General features: G+C 40.1%; 1 protein-coding gene and 1 non-coding gene across 6 annotated transcripts in view; one reads left to right on the forward strand and one right to left on the reverse strand.

Moving 5' to 3' along the window:
- The window catches only part of CREB5 (cAMP responsive element binding protein 5), a 502,318-nt gene that overhangs the window by 356,805 nt on the left and 132,347 nt on the right, over positions 1-13,166 (reverse strand). The window lies entirely within an intron of this gene.
- LOC132539999 (U6 spliceosomal RNA) lies at positions 6,869-6,975 on the forward strand. Its single transcript, XR_009551284.1, has one exon. It is a non-coding gene; the product is annotated as a U6 spliceosomal RNA (small nuclear RNA).

The following is a 13,166-nucleotide window of genomic DNA, read 5'->3' on the forward strand; positions in this document are numbered from 1 at the left end:
GGGCAGCTTGGAATGTTCCTTCTCATGACCACAGAATGTGAGCTCAGATTTACAGGGATGCAGAGGTCACATAGGCTCCTAAGCTGAATATGGGCCCCAGATCACATCAAATCGATGGGGTTTATAGTCAACAATATTTATACACCTTTCCCATATTTGGGAGCTACTCTCTTCTCTGATGCAGATTTCTGGTTCTTTTTCCAACCATGACATCATCTCCCCAGACAATAACTTGGGTCCACCTGCATATCAGATGTCAGGTTCAGGGAAACAACAACAACAAACTAGTATAGCCATAGGCCCTTTGGAATATAACTAAAATATGCCTCCTAGCAATCTACAAAGTGGAGATACCCCTCCCCCCAACTCTTCATCTGCTCTACTCCAGCTTTAGGTTCATGATTAGTCAACAACTTGTTTGGCTTTATATGTTAACTCTCTTTTCAGCCACCAGGTTCCAGATGCTACCATGATGCCAACCAGACTTCCCTGGACAGACAACCTCACCAATGTGTCCTGGAGCCTGCTTCCCCAGAACCCTTACCTACTAGGGAAAGAGAGAGGCAGACTGGGAGTATGGATTGACCTGTCAATGCCCATGTTCAGTGGGGAAACAATTCCAGAAGCCAGACCTTCCACCGTCTGCATCCCACAATGACCTTGGGTTATATTCCCAGAGGGTTAAAGAATAGGAAAGCTATCAGGGGAGGGGATGGGATACAGAGTTCTGGTGGTTGGAATTGTGTGGAATTATACTCCTCTTATCCTATGGTTTTGCCAGTGTTTCCTTTTTATAAATAAATAAATGAATGAATAAATAAATAAATAAGAAAAAGAAAAAACTAAATAAAAAAACGACCATAAGATAATAGGCATAATTCTACACCACTCCTATCACCAAAGTTCTGTGTCCCCACCATACTTCTCCCAGGGTCACAGATATGGCTGACATTTTGTTCCAAGTTCATGTCTTTCAATTATTTATAGTCCACATATGAGTGAGATCAGCAGATTGTTGTCCATCACTTCCTTACTAACTGCACTAAGGATAATCACTTCTAGTTCTATTTATTTTATCCTAAAGGACACAATATAATCAATAAAATCTTTTTTTTAAACACAGAAATGGTTAAAAAAAATAGAGAATTTAAAGAGGAAGTGGAGATAGAGAAAATAACTGAAATTTCTTCTCCCTTTTATAATCCTCTTATACCTGGAATAAAGTGAATAATAGAATACTCACCCACCACCACCTCACCCTGTGCAAAAACAAACAAAAAACACTGCAATGAAAATGGTCCTATGAAAGTCCCCACAGTTAAGGAAGGGATTGCCTACTTAGTTTACAATAGTGTTCTCTGTCAAGTTTAAATAAGAGAGTCTGGACAATCTTCCCTCCACTGGGGGAAAGAAAGGCCTAAGAGAGGACTCTGGAATGATGCTGGCTTGTGCATCCATCAGCCCTTCCTAGAAGCCAGAGCCTTCACATTCTGCTTAATAGAGAGTTTCTTGTCTTTCAACATTCAGAGTAGTCTCTGAAAGACTGAACTCCAATTTGAGAATGAGCCAACAGCCAGTGGGACATTCTCTAGCAAACTGGATAAAGAGATAATATGAAGGGCCACTGGATCAAAATGCCTCTTTTCAACTACTAGAAATTCCTCTCCCTGGGGCCCAAGGCACTGTTGAGCTGGGATTCTTTTTCCCAGAAGTCACCAGGATAGTACAATACACAAAGCAGATACAGATTTACTTTACTGGATTGAATCTGGGTCTCCAAAAGATAATTGAAACAAACAAATGAAAAAGGCCTCTTGTGTCAAAAGCAAATATTGGAGTCCCAAATTTGACCTGTTGTGACTCACAAATGTTTACATATATATTTTATCGCAGAAAGGAATAATTCGTTGCAGAGGAAGAAGGGAGTGTGGAAGGGAAAAAGACTGAAAGGGAAAGAGGAAAAGGAGAGAAGAGGAAGTAGAGCAAGGGCATGGGAAGAATAAAAGAAGAGGAGAGGGAAGAGGAGAACTACCTCTCAATACTTTGGCCTATGATGGGTACACTACAATATACTCAGTTTTGGTTATCCTACTAAGAAGTAAAAATAGAAACGGAAATTTCAAACTATGGATATTTTATGTCCTAAGTGTTATCTTCTCACCCTATCTGTTCTAAAATGGAAATTAATTTTACTATGTGCCAAATACCTTTCTAAGTTAAAACCTACATTTGTTCCTCCCTCTGAAGTAGGTACTGTTATTTTTGTTATCTTATGCAGAAGATGGGAAAACCAAAGCTGAGAAGTACAGTGATTTCCTCAGGATTGCACAATTGGCAAAATCTGGGATTTGAACAGTTTGACCCTGAGTTTTGGACTTGTACCAGTACAGTATCCTGCTGTGAGATAGTGTTATGGGTCCCATTGCATCCCTCCCCAAATTTATATGTTGGCACCTTGACCACAGTATTTTCAAAATGCAACCTTGTTTGGAAATAAGGACATTGTAGATGTAGTTAATCAAGATGATAGAGTATTGTAGGGCTCCCAATCCAATATGATTAGTGTCATTCCAGGAAGGGGAAATCTAAACAGAGATATATACAGAAAGAGAACACCATATCATCATGACAAAAGAGACTGGGGCAATGCATCAACAGGTCAGGGAGCAAGTCATCAAAAGTGAGAAGAAAGGCATGGGACAGATTCTCAAAAGGAATCAACACTTAGTGATACTTTGATCTTGAACTGCCAATCAACAAAACTGCCAGACAGTAAATGTCTGCCATTCTGTACTTTGCTATAGAAGTCCTATGAAACCAACTCAGATGGCAAAAACAAGACTAACAATTAAAAACTAGACCAGAAGATCTCTGTTAGGAAGCACAGAGTCTCACATGCATGGGTGAGCCATGAGGCTTTCCTCAAAAGATTATATTGTGTCTCCTTTCTGTCACCCATTTAAAAAAGTGAAGTTCTCTAAAGTATATTCCCAAGCCAAACTGGTAAAAACACAGAGTAGACAGTCAAGGTTTCCTGGTCTCACCCAACAAGGAAGAATTTTTATTATTTTTTTATTTTTTCATGACCACAAGATATTTCCTAAGCTCATAAAGTACATTTTCCCTGTAAAGGCTCTTGTCTTCAGAAAGCTACCACCACCTTGTTCCTCCTGCCTCTGTCATCAGACAGGATAAAAGACAGAAGTGAGGGTGGAGATGAGAAGGGACTCTGGAGAGTTCCAGCTCTGCTTGTTTATTTTGAGACACACTTGTGCTAGGACTTAGGCCCTCACAACTGTGGTCAAAGGATTTTGAATCTGAGGAATACAAACAAAGCTAACTGTGGAGAAGGGCCAGGGTAAAGTTTTCTTCAGCATCTTCCAGGGAGGGCAACTTTGCATAGCCTTTTATATGATAATCACAACTCCTTCATATGCATTGAACTTTGCTGTGAGAAGGAAAAATAAATAAATAAGGCTGACTAATGGCTTATTTCCCTAGAGGCATCTTTTTATGGGATCATATGTTTTTTCAGCTTTTCAGTCACAGTTTCCTGCTTGGACTTTCGGAGCCCTTGGCACTGGCTATGGCTCAGTGCTCTGGACAGCAGCCTGAGCCACCCCTGAGCAGCTGGAGAGGGGGCCAGCTGGACGACAGCACCTTCCCAGGTCACAGCAACAGCAAACCCTGTCCCTCTGCATGAGCTGCACACAGCAGCAGGTCTTTCAACACCTTCCAGGTCAAGTATGATCCTGCTTATCCAGGATAGAAAAAGGAAACAAAGGTCGGGTGCCTGTGACCGTCTAGAGGCATTCAAAAGCAGTAACAGCAACTTGGAACTCCTTTTGTTTCTATAAAATTCTCTATTGCTCCTTCCAGTGTCGGAGAAGAAACTTTCAGAACTAAAGTCTCAAGTTTAAGTCCCTGCTCTGCCACTGGATGACTGAAAAGAAGTAGCTGTATTTCAGAGCTTCAGTTCTTATCAGTACATTTTTATTTCTCCTCAGAGAAGTGATGACGCCTGCCTTTTATGGGGAGAAGAGATAATGTGTCCAAGACATCTGGCAAACAGTAGGTGCTCAGGAAGCCACCATCACCATCAAGGAAACTTTTTCTGGCAAATTAACACATAAGAAGCAAGACAAAGTGTGTAGGAATTAGAACTAGCAAAATAGCTCAATTAGATAGTGTGCTGCTTTTTCCATATGTGCTTTTCCATATGGATTGAGCCTCGTGCTTACTGCACTACTGCACTGGAGATGGTTTGATGATATGGTCTATCACCTATCTATCCATCTACCTACCTACCTACCTATCAACCTATAAAAGTAATTCCAGAGTGGTTAAGCCCCGGTGATGACAAAAAAAAAAAAATTCAACTTACCTTCAAGCCATATTGAGTAAACAAACAAAGACACATAATCCTTCAGCTCTATTTGCCTACCACTTAATTTCACTACTTTTTTATTTTTCTTCCCTTATTTGGAGTTATTAATTGGAAATGTAGCAAAGCCAGGCGCTGTTGTCACATGATGACATGAGAGGCCAGGACTTCTGTGTGCTAGAGTTTTCTCTATTTCCTCACATGAGTGTATTGGGAAAAACTCTGGTTCTGGGTTTGGAGGACAAAAAGTAATTCAGCCTGAAGTCTGGTTCTAGTCCTACCAGTCATTAATAAGATAGGAAAGAAAAGGTAGGGCTATCATTCTTTTCTGATGCCTTGACCAAAGCATTGGCTCTCACCTGCTGTAAATTCTTTAAGACCTGGTATTGAAAGTCAGGTTGTAGTAACTTATTTGGGGATTTTTGTATCCAAGAAAAGAAGCTCTGGCCACTAAGACTAATAAAGAGGCTGAAGATATCAGTATCAGAAGTGAGAGTGTGGCTTCTAGAGAAAATACATCCATTGAAATCATACTATAGTTCTCACTGGGAATACTGGGACCCCTGTAGAGACTATGTCTCCTAAGAATCATCACTCTATGAGCCCTGGAGAGATGCCCGTGCCCTCTGCAGAGGTTCAGGCTGTGACCCTTGATATTTCACTACTTTTGAATGGGAGGAAATTATTCTGGAATGCCTTGTGTTTTGCTTTCCCAGCTAGAAGGCCATGGAGCAGTGTGAGTCAGGCTGAAAGAGAGGCTAGAAAGGGAGACGGAGAGAGGGAGAGGGAGGAGAAGGAGAAGGAGAGGGAGAGGGAGGGGGAAGGGGGGAGGGAGGGAGAGAGAGAGAGAATTATTTTTATTCTTTATTTTTCCCATTTTAGACTAGATGGATGAGGGAGTAAAAAGGTTGATTAAAATGCACCACCCTCTTGCTCTTAGTAATTGCAGCTTAATTATACTTAGGGCAGTGGTTTTATCTTATTAAATTTGGGGAAAAGTCTCAAGATGAGTCATGGAAAATTTCCTGATAAAATTGTGGAAACTTGGGACATCTGTGACTTTTTTCCCTTGCCTCACTCCTTTCCTACTTTCCTGACCCACCCTTTTCTGTCTGCCAACAGGGCCCCCTGCAAGGAGCATGCTGGGAAGGCTCCCTCCCCACCCTCAGCATCTCATCTATTCCCTGGGCCTCAGGATTTGCCTGAGCAGCTAACAACTGAGTTTCCATCAGTGGACTTTCCTGCATTCTGGGTTGGAAATACTGAATTCAGCTCCTTCCAAGGGCAAGCTGGCCCTATGAACACAACCCAGAAAGTCACATAATGGAGTTACGAAAACTAGTTTTATTTTTCAGAACAGAGTTTTAGAGTGGCTCCTATAGAAGAATCAGGAATCTGTTGACTTTTCTCATGAATCACATCTACTCACTTGTCTCTGATGAGGCCCATTTCTCAGGAATAGTTGTCTAGGGAAGGCATTTGGGTACAAACTGTAATCAGATATCTATGTGATACTACAAAAGGAAAGACAGGAGCTCACTAGGGCAGGAAGTCACTCTTTCAGCTTTTATTTACAAAAGGATGATAATATTTGTGGTTGTAATGGTTCTGAACTAGTTCTTGGAAATTGGAAAAGCACATGTAGGTGTGCCTCCCTGAAAATAGTCAGATTTGCACGAAAGGACCACCGTACGCGACATAGTTCAGCTTTAATTCCTTGATACTCATCCTTCACCTACTAGAAGGCAACAAAGCCATTCTGGCACCACACAGATAAGCATTCACAGTTTTCACATTCTTGGTAAAAAATGCAAAGTAGAAGTTCAGATACTAAGGGCCTGCTGCCACAAGAGTAAGAAAGTCTGGGGAGTCGGGCAGTAGTGCAGTAGTTAAGTGCACGTGGCACAAAGTGCAAGGGCCTCCATAAGGATCCTGCTTTGAGCCTCTGGCTCTCCACTTGCAGGGGAGTTGCTTCACAAGCAGTGAAGTAGGTCTGCAGGTGTCTATCTTTCTCTCTCCCTCTCTGTCTTCCCCTCCTCTCTCCATTTCTCTCTGTCCTTTCCAAGAACAATGACATCAATAACCACAAAAACAATAAAAACAACAAGGGCAACAGAAGGGAAAATAAATACATATAATAAATAAATAAATAAGAAAGTCCAAGTGAGTTAGACATCACAAGTTCAGAATGGAGGACCTCACTAGGTCTATAACATTTGCAACAACTGAAGGATGGAAGAATAACTGAACTATGTAGTTCAGGACCTGTGTTCCCAGATAATGTGGATTCATAGTCTCTTCATGACCCCATATTTCAAAAAGCAAGCCACAACATTTTTTTTTCCTTTGCACAGATGACTTTGAAATTCTCCAGTCTGGCCAGTCCAAGTGGTTGCAAACTATTTTCTCCAATCAGATCAATCTTGATGAGACCATGAGCTCAGGTATGGTGGCAGATCAGCCATTAAAAATGGTTTATTTTTCGTGCTCGCTTCGGTAGCACATATACTAAAATTGGAACGATACAGAGAAGATTAGCATGGCCCCTGCGCAAGGATGACACGCAAATTTGTGAAGCGTTCCATATTTTTAAAAAAATGGTTTATTTTTCTTTCCCAGCCATGTTCTACAGTAACTAAAAGTTGGGCATGCTGAACACCCAGGCACTGTAAAATGCATGTCTCCCCAAAAAGATACTCAAATGCCAGAGAAGTCAGAGTGGGATGGTACAGATGGGATACACAATTTAATGACTAAGCAACTGAGAAACAAATAAGTGTGCTCTAAATATATTAAGGTTTGATTTCTATTTTTCCTGCGGGGACTTGTATTATATTGCTCCAATAAATCATTCTTGAACGTTTCTTTTCTGACCTGGAAGTTGGTCTAGCCAACATCTGTCAAACCTTCCTCAAAATAAATAGTGAGTATACTACATTACCTGGGTGGTGAAAGGAAATATTGGAGAAGTTCTGAGATTTTTGATTTATGTAAGAATCACCTGTAACAACAGAAAGATTATCTGCTGCTGGGTATGGAACATGGGCATAAAATCTACCTCTGAGTTTCAACTAAAACCTTTAGTAGGTTTTAGTTGGGCCATTACAGTGATGAAAGGGACTTCTGAGTCACAGCTACCGCCTGAAATCCAGTAAAAGAATATGGGCATAGAGGATTTGCTCAGTTTCACATCCTAGCGTTGGCATTAAATTCTCAGTAGCCTCTGATTTGGGGGAAAAATATATATAAACATATATTACATATAACTTAGAGTACTTTATGTATGAGACTTTATCAACAACAATATGATGGGGCTGGGCGGTAGCGCAGCAGGTTAGCGCATATGGTACAAAACACAAGGGTCAGTGTAAGGATCCCGGTTTGAGCCCCTGGCTCCCCACCTTCAGGGGTTGCTTCTCAAGTGGTGAAGCAGGTCTTCAGGTGTCTATCTTTCCTTTTCCCTCTCTGTCTTCCTCTCCTCTCTCGATTTCTCTCTGTCGTATCCAGAAACAACAACAGTTATGACAACAATAACAATAACAACTTCAACAAGTGCAACAACAAGGGCAACAAAAAGGGAAAAATGGCCTCCAGGAGCAGTAGATTTGTAGTGCAGGCACTGAGCCCCAACAATAACCCTGGAGGCAAAAATTAATAAATAAAAGCAATATGAAATAATTTCATCACCATTTACAGATGTGAAGATGAGGCTGATAATCCTAGGTTACTTAAAATCTGCTGCTGATATCCAAAGCGCGCGCACACAGACACACACACACACACACACACACACACACACACACACACACACACCATAGTTAAGAAAAAATATTTAGATTAGTTTGGCCCTATTCTATTACAATAGCACAAAATATTGCCACACTTTATTATAACTGTTCCTGTTTTGGGTGATAGCCTATTGCATCCCAATAACACAAACATATAAAATGTTGTTGAATAGATGAATTTATAATGTAAAGCTTTTTTCTTCCCATTCAAAATTCTCTACACAGCATAGCTATTAACTGATAATGATGCTATTTAGTATTTTAATCTTTGGCCATCTTAAATATTTTTCTGTGAGCAGAATTTGGAAACTTCTTGAAAAGAATATGATTATTGAAACACTTTAAGATGGGCTTGCACAATAGCTCACTTGGATAGTGTGCTGCTTTGCCATGTGGGTGACTCAGATTTGAGCCTGATGTCCATCACATAGAAGGAAGTTTGATACTTTCTTTCTGCCTCTTTGCCTTCTCTGTCTTTACTTAGATAAGAGCCAGCCAACCAGAAAGACAAAACTCTTCAGAGGTAAAAGACACTCTAATCATGTTGTTTCATAGAAAACAAAGTAACCTTGCTGCATAATGACACTCACTCACTCACTCACTCACTCATGATCACTTATAGCCTATTCCAATAATTCTTCATGGAGCTTCTTACAAGTATAGGGTCATGGTATTTGGAATGACAGACAGGTGTACGCAATAACATAACTCAGAGTTCAGTGGGGGAACTAGAGTTGTGATGCAGTATACTGGCCAAAGATAGGAAGTTGGACACAGCACATGGCTGACATCAACCTGGCAACAGATCATACTAAGATCTGCACAAATGCACAAGGGATTGTGGGTGGATCCAATGAACCTGAGTACAGACAGCCGGAAGTCCAGCCCTTTTGGCATCTGCTTCTTCTCCTGCTCACAAGGATCCTGGCTGAGGTTACCCAGGACCCACCATGCTGCTCTGGAACTGAGGTAGTAACTTCAGCTAGAGTTAACTCAGTAAACTCTAGGACTCCTCTACAGCCATAATGAGTAACCTATACTTCTGATAACAAATGTTTATCTCATGGGAATGAACTTTTGGTAACTAATTTATGGACTTATGAGACTAGTTTATTTTTACCCTGCTGATAATTGCTTATTTTGATGTACCTAAAATATAGCATCCAGTACTACTGTACTGCCTAATACAGCTTTGATTGTTTAAATCCAATCTAAGCCTCACCACAGCCAAATCCTTTTTAATTTTTTTTTGTAATTTTATTTATCTTCCTTTTTGTTGCCCTTGTTGTCTTTTTATTGTTGTTGTAGTTGATGTCGTCGTTGGATAGGACAGAGAGAAATGGAGAGAGGAGGGGAAGACAGAGAGGAGGAGAGAAAGACAGACACCTGCAGATCTGCTTCACCGCCTGTGAAGCTACTCCCCTGCAGGTGGGGAGCCGGGGGCTCGAACCGGGATCCTCATGCCGGTCCTTGCACTTAGCGCCACCTGCGCTTAACCCACTGTGCTACCGCCCAGCTCCCCCCTTTTAATTTTAATTATAACATAGAGCCATATGTTATAATAGCAGCAAATAAAGAAAACGCAAGTTAAAGGTACCCAAAGTAGTGATTTATCAGCATGTGTGAGAATCCAGCAGGGGTAACCAGAGAAGGCTTCATGGAGGTACTTAGCAGGGTCTTTTGTGAGTAGGTTACATCTTATCAGAATGAGGGGAAGAGGAAGACGTTCCAGGAGGATAAAACCATTTTGGAAAACATAATGAGGCGATGAAGTCATAAGGAAGTTTAGAGAACAAAGGATTACTCTATTTTTCTACAGTTAAAAACCAGACAAAATGACACAAAGGAAGAAAGCTGGTAAACTAAGTCAGGATTAGATCATAGAAAGAAAGTAGCTAAACTGAGTTGCCACAACCAAAGCCATTACTATCTCTCTGGATCATACAATCTCATAGAAGTTGTGAAACTGGGAGTCGGGCAGTAGTGCAGCGGGTTAAGCGCACGTGACATGAAGCACAAGGACCGGCATAAGGATCCCGGTTCAAGGCCCAGCTACCCACCTGCAGGGGAGTCGCTTCACAGGCGGTGAAACAGGTCTACAAGTGTCTCCCTTTCTCTCCCCTTCTCTTGTCTTCCCCTGCTCTCTCCATCTCCCTCTGTCCTATCTAACAATGACGATAACAACAACAACTACAACAACAATAAAAAAAAAAGGGCAACAAAAGGAAAAATAAATTTTAAAAAAATGGGAAAAAAATAAGTTGTGAAACCATCAAGAAAACCAAACTTTCCCATGTACCCAAGAGAAGTTCTACCACTAGTATGTGGCATTGGTACTTGGTCCATCTAGCACAGGACCTGGCATGTAGGAATCCCTCAGTAAAAACATAATCAGTTGAATTGACAGATTTCCAGTGATAAATGTTAAGGTTGGAAAGATGGTTCAAAGCAAAGCTTTCCTTTAAAATTAAACATTTCAGGGGTGGGGAAATAGCATAAGCTTATTCAAAAGACTCATGTCTATGGCTTTAAAATTCCAGGTTCGATCCCCAGGACTACCATAAGCCAGGGATGAACAGTGTTCTGAGCCTTCTCTCTCTTCCACTCTGTATCCCTCTTTCAATTAAATAAAGAAAATAAAAATAAATTAAAAAGAAATCTAATGTAACACTGATTGTATTTTGCATACCAACCAAAACTTTCATCCTACAGCCAAGGCTCCCATGACACCAGATATTATAGTGTATCAAACCCAATTCTACCTGAATTAAAAGTCAGTGTCCTCAGAGATTCAAGACACATTCTCTGAAGTAGGCTCTGTTCAGAGGCAATCATTTAGGCAGCTATGAGTCTATCAGCCTCTAGTGTTAGTGACAAGTGATCATTTCATCCAGGAATACAACCATCACTAAAACAAATAATGAATGTCCCACAACAAAAGTACATTGCTCTCAAAATACCAGAGATGAGAGGACTGCTGCATACATTATTTGGAATGATAAATTTTTGGTGAGTTGGGCAGACATGCTTTTGGTGACATTGAGCAATGCATATGGAAAATAGGTTGCCTTTTGTTCCTGAGATTCCAGGGATAGCTCTGCTATCTGCAGCCATAGCTATAGAACATGGAAGAATCTACCTCTGAGGTTGGAGTTCCTAGAGAAGACTAAAGGATTTTTTTTTTTAAGATCCAATACAGAACAGGTGAGGCCAAGACTTTAAATATATTTATGGAGGTGAAGCACAGTTTGATGATTTACAAAGTTTCCACTGGGCATTTCGTTAAGTAAATCAAGTAAAGGCATAATGTACTATAAAGAAATGAAGAAAGGAGAAGGAAAATCTGAAGCAAAGGGAAGCACATAAATATTCCAGCAGACAATTCTATATACAAATACTATCTCCCCATCTTCCTAGTTTTTTGACCTTCAGCAAATTATTGAAACTCTTAAGCTTTGGATTCTTGTACAGTAAAGGTAAGCTACCTATTTCACTGAATTTTTATAACAATCAGCACATAGTATAAACAAAACTTGCTGAAGATTATTTTACAACAGGCATCCAATGAATTTTAAGTGACTTTAATTATTACTAGTTCATAATCTTGATTTCTAACACTTGGTGTCATCTTTTTCCCATGTCTACATTTGTATAAAATGGGCTTTTCATTTATTTTTCTCTCAAAGCTCTGTTTGCAGAGAGTCATGCAAACTGTGAGTTGGAAAGAAACTTAGAAGTCATATCATATAGCCCAATGTGGACAGAATCCTAAAACATAAATTAATATCCTTTCCTGAAACATCTTCCTGGCATACAAACTCTCTCTGTGCACCAAAAAACAGATCCCATTTAGATGATCAGAAACAATATTCTGAAGAAGGCACACCATCAAAGAACTCTGAAGAATGCCAAGTGAGATTCACAAGAATATGACTTCTCTGTGGAAGGTAAAAGAAATCTAGTCACTGAGTAAACATTATGCTGTTTTAAAAACCCTATTAAATACAGCCATTGAAGCAGTATAAGGGGTTATAAATAAACAATAAATCATGCAATTATTACTGTTTGGCTTTTGGCAAGATAATAAAAAGAGCAAGGGTATAATCAGGAAATAATAGAAAAGATCTGTGAGCACCCCTGCAATTAGTGATAAACAGATCTTGGCTCAGAGTTGGAGTCTCAATATGGCTCTCATTAAAGAGTCTCTTAGGACCTGTTCCTGGGGCAACCTTCAAGCTTGGGGAAGAAGTGAGGTAACCAAAATGTCAGTGTGTGCATGCACACACACACACCTCTACACTCAGATAATCTTTTACTCTAGTATTATAACCACCTGGACTGAAATGACTACCTTATGCTGAGTGAAGGCCAACCCGTGGTCTTCCAAAACTCTAATTGAGATGTTTCCTGTTCTTGGTATTTTGATTTTTTCCTTTTTTTTTTAAAGCAATACTATAAAATACACACACACACGCACACGCACACACACATGCACACTTTGCAATAAGCACCTTCACTAATTTTCCACTCTCCATTTCCTTCTACCTTCTTTTATTAATGGTCCCTCTTAAAGAGATAAATGCTCCCACACAAGTGATACCACTTAAACAGATAAATAGTTCATACTGGAAAGGCACAGAGAGTATGAGAGAAAAGTCTGTCTTATTAGACTAGAAACAGACACACTATATTAATGCAAAAATCAACATATGGTTCTAATAGGCTTTCTTAAAATGATTTATCAGCTGTGATTAAGCCCTCAACCAGCATGTCTATCTTCATAAATAAAGCAAAAGTGCACCTTGCTCTCAAATGTATCTGTAGTATCTTATTACCCAGCCCTGTACAGCACACTCCATTTACAACACGGCTCTGGGGAGCCAAGAATTTGTGTGTAATCACAAAGTGTGTGCTCTAAAAAGACTGCCAAGATTTAGGACTCTTATCTCAGAGATAGTTTACTAAAAATCCATTACAATGATGGTTTATCCCCT

Source organism: Erinaceus europaeus, chromosome 8, assembly GCF_950295315.1.
Source record: "Erinaceus europaeus chromosome 8, mEriEur2.1, whole genome shotgun sequence".
Lineage (NCBI taxonomy): Eukaryota > Metazoa > Chordata > Mammalia > Eulipotyphla > Erinaceidae > Erinaceus > Erinaceus europaeus.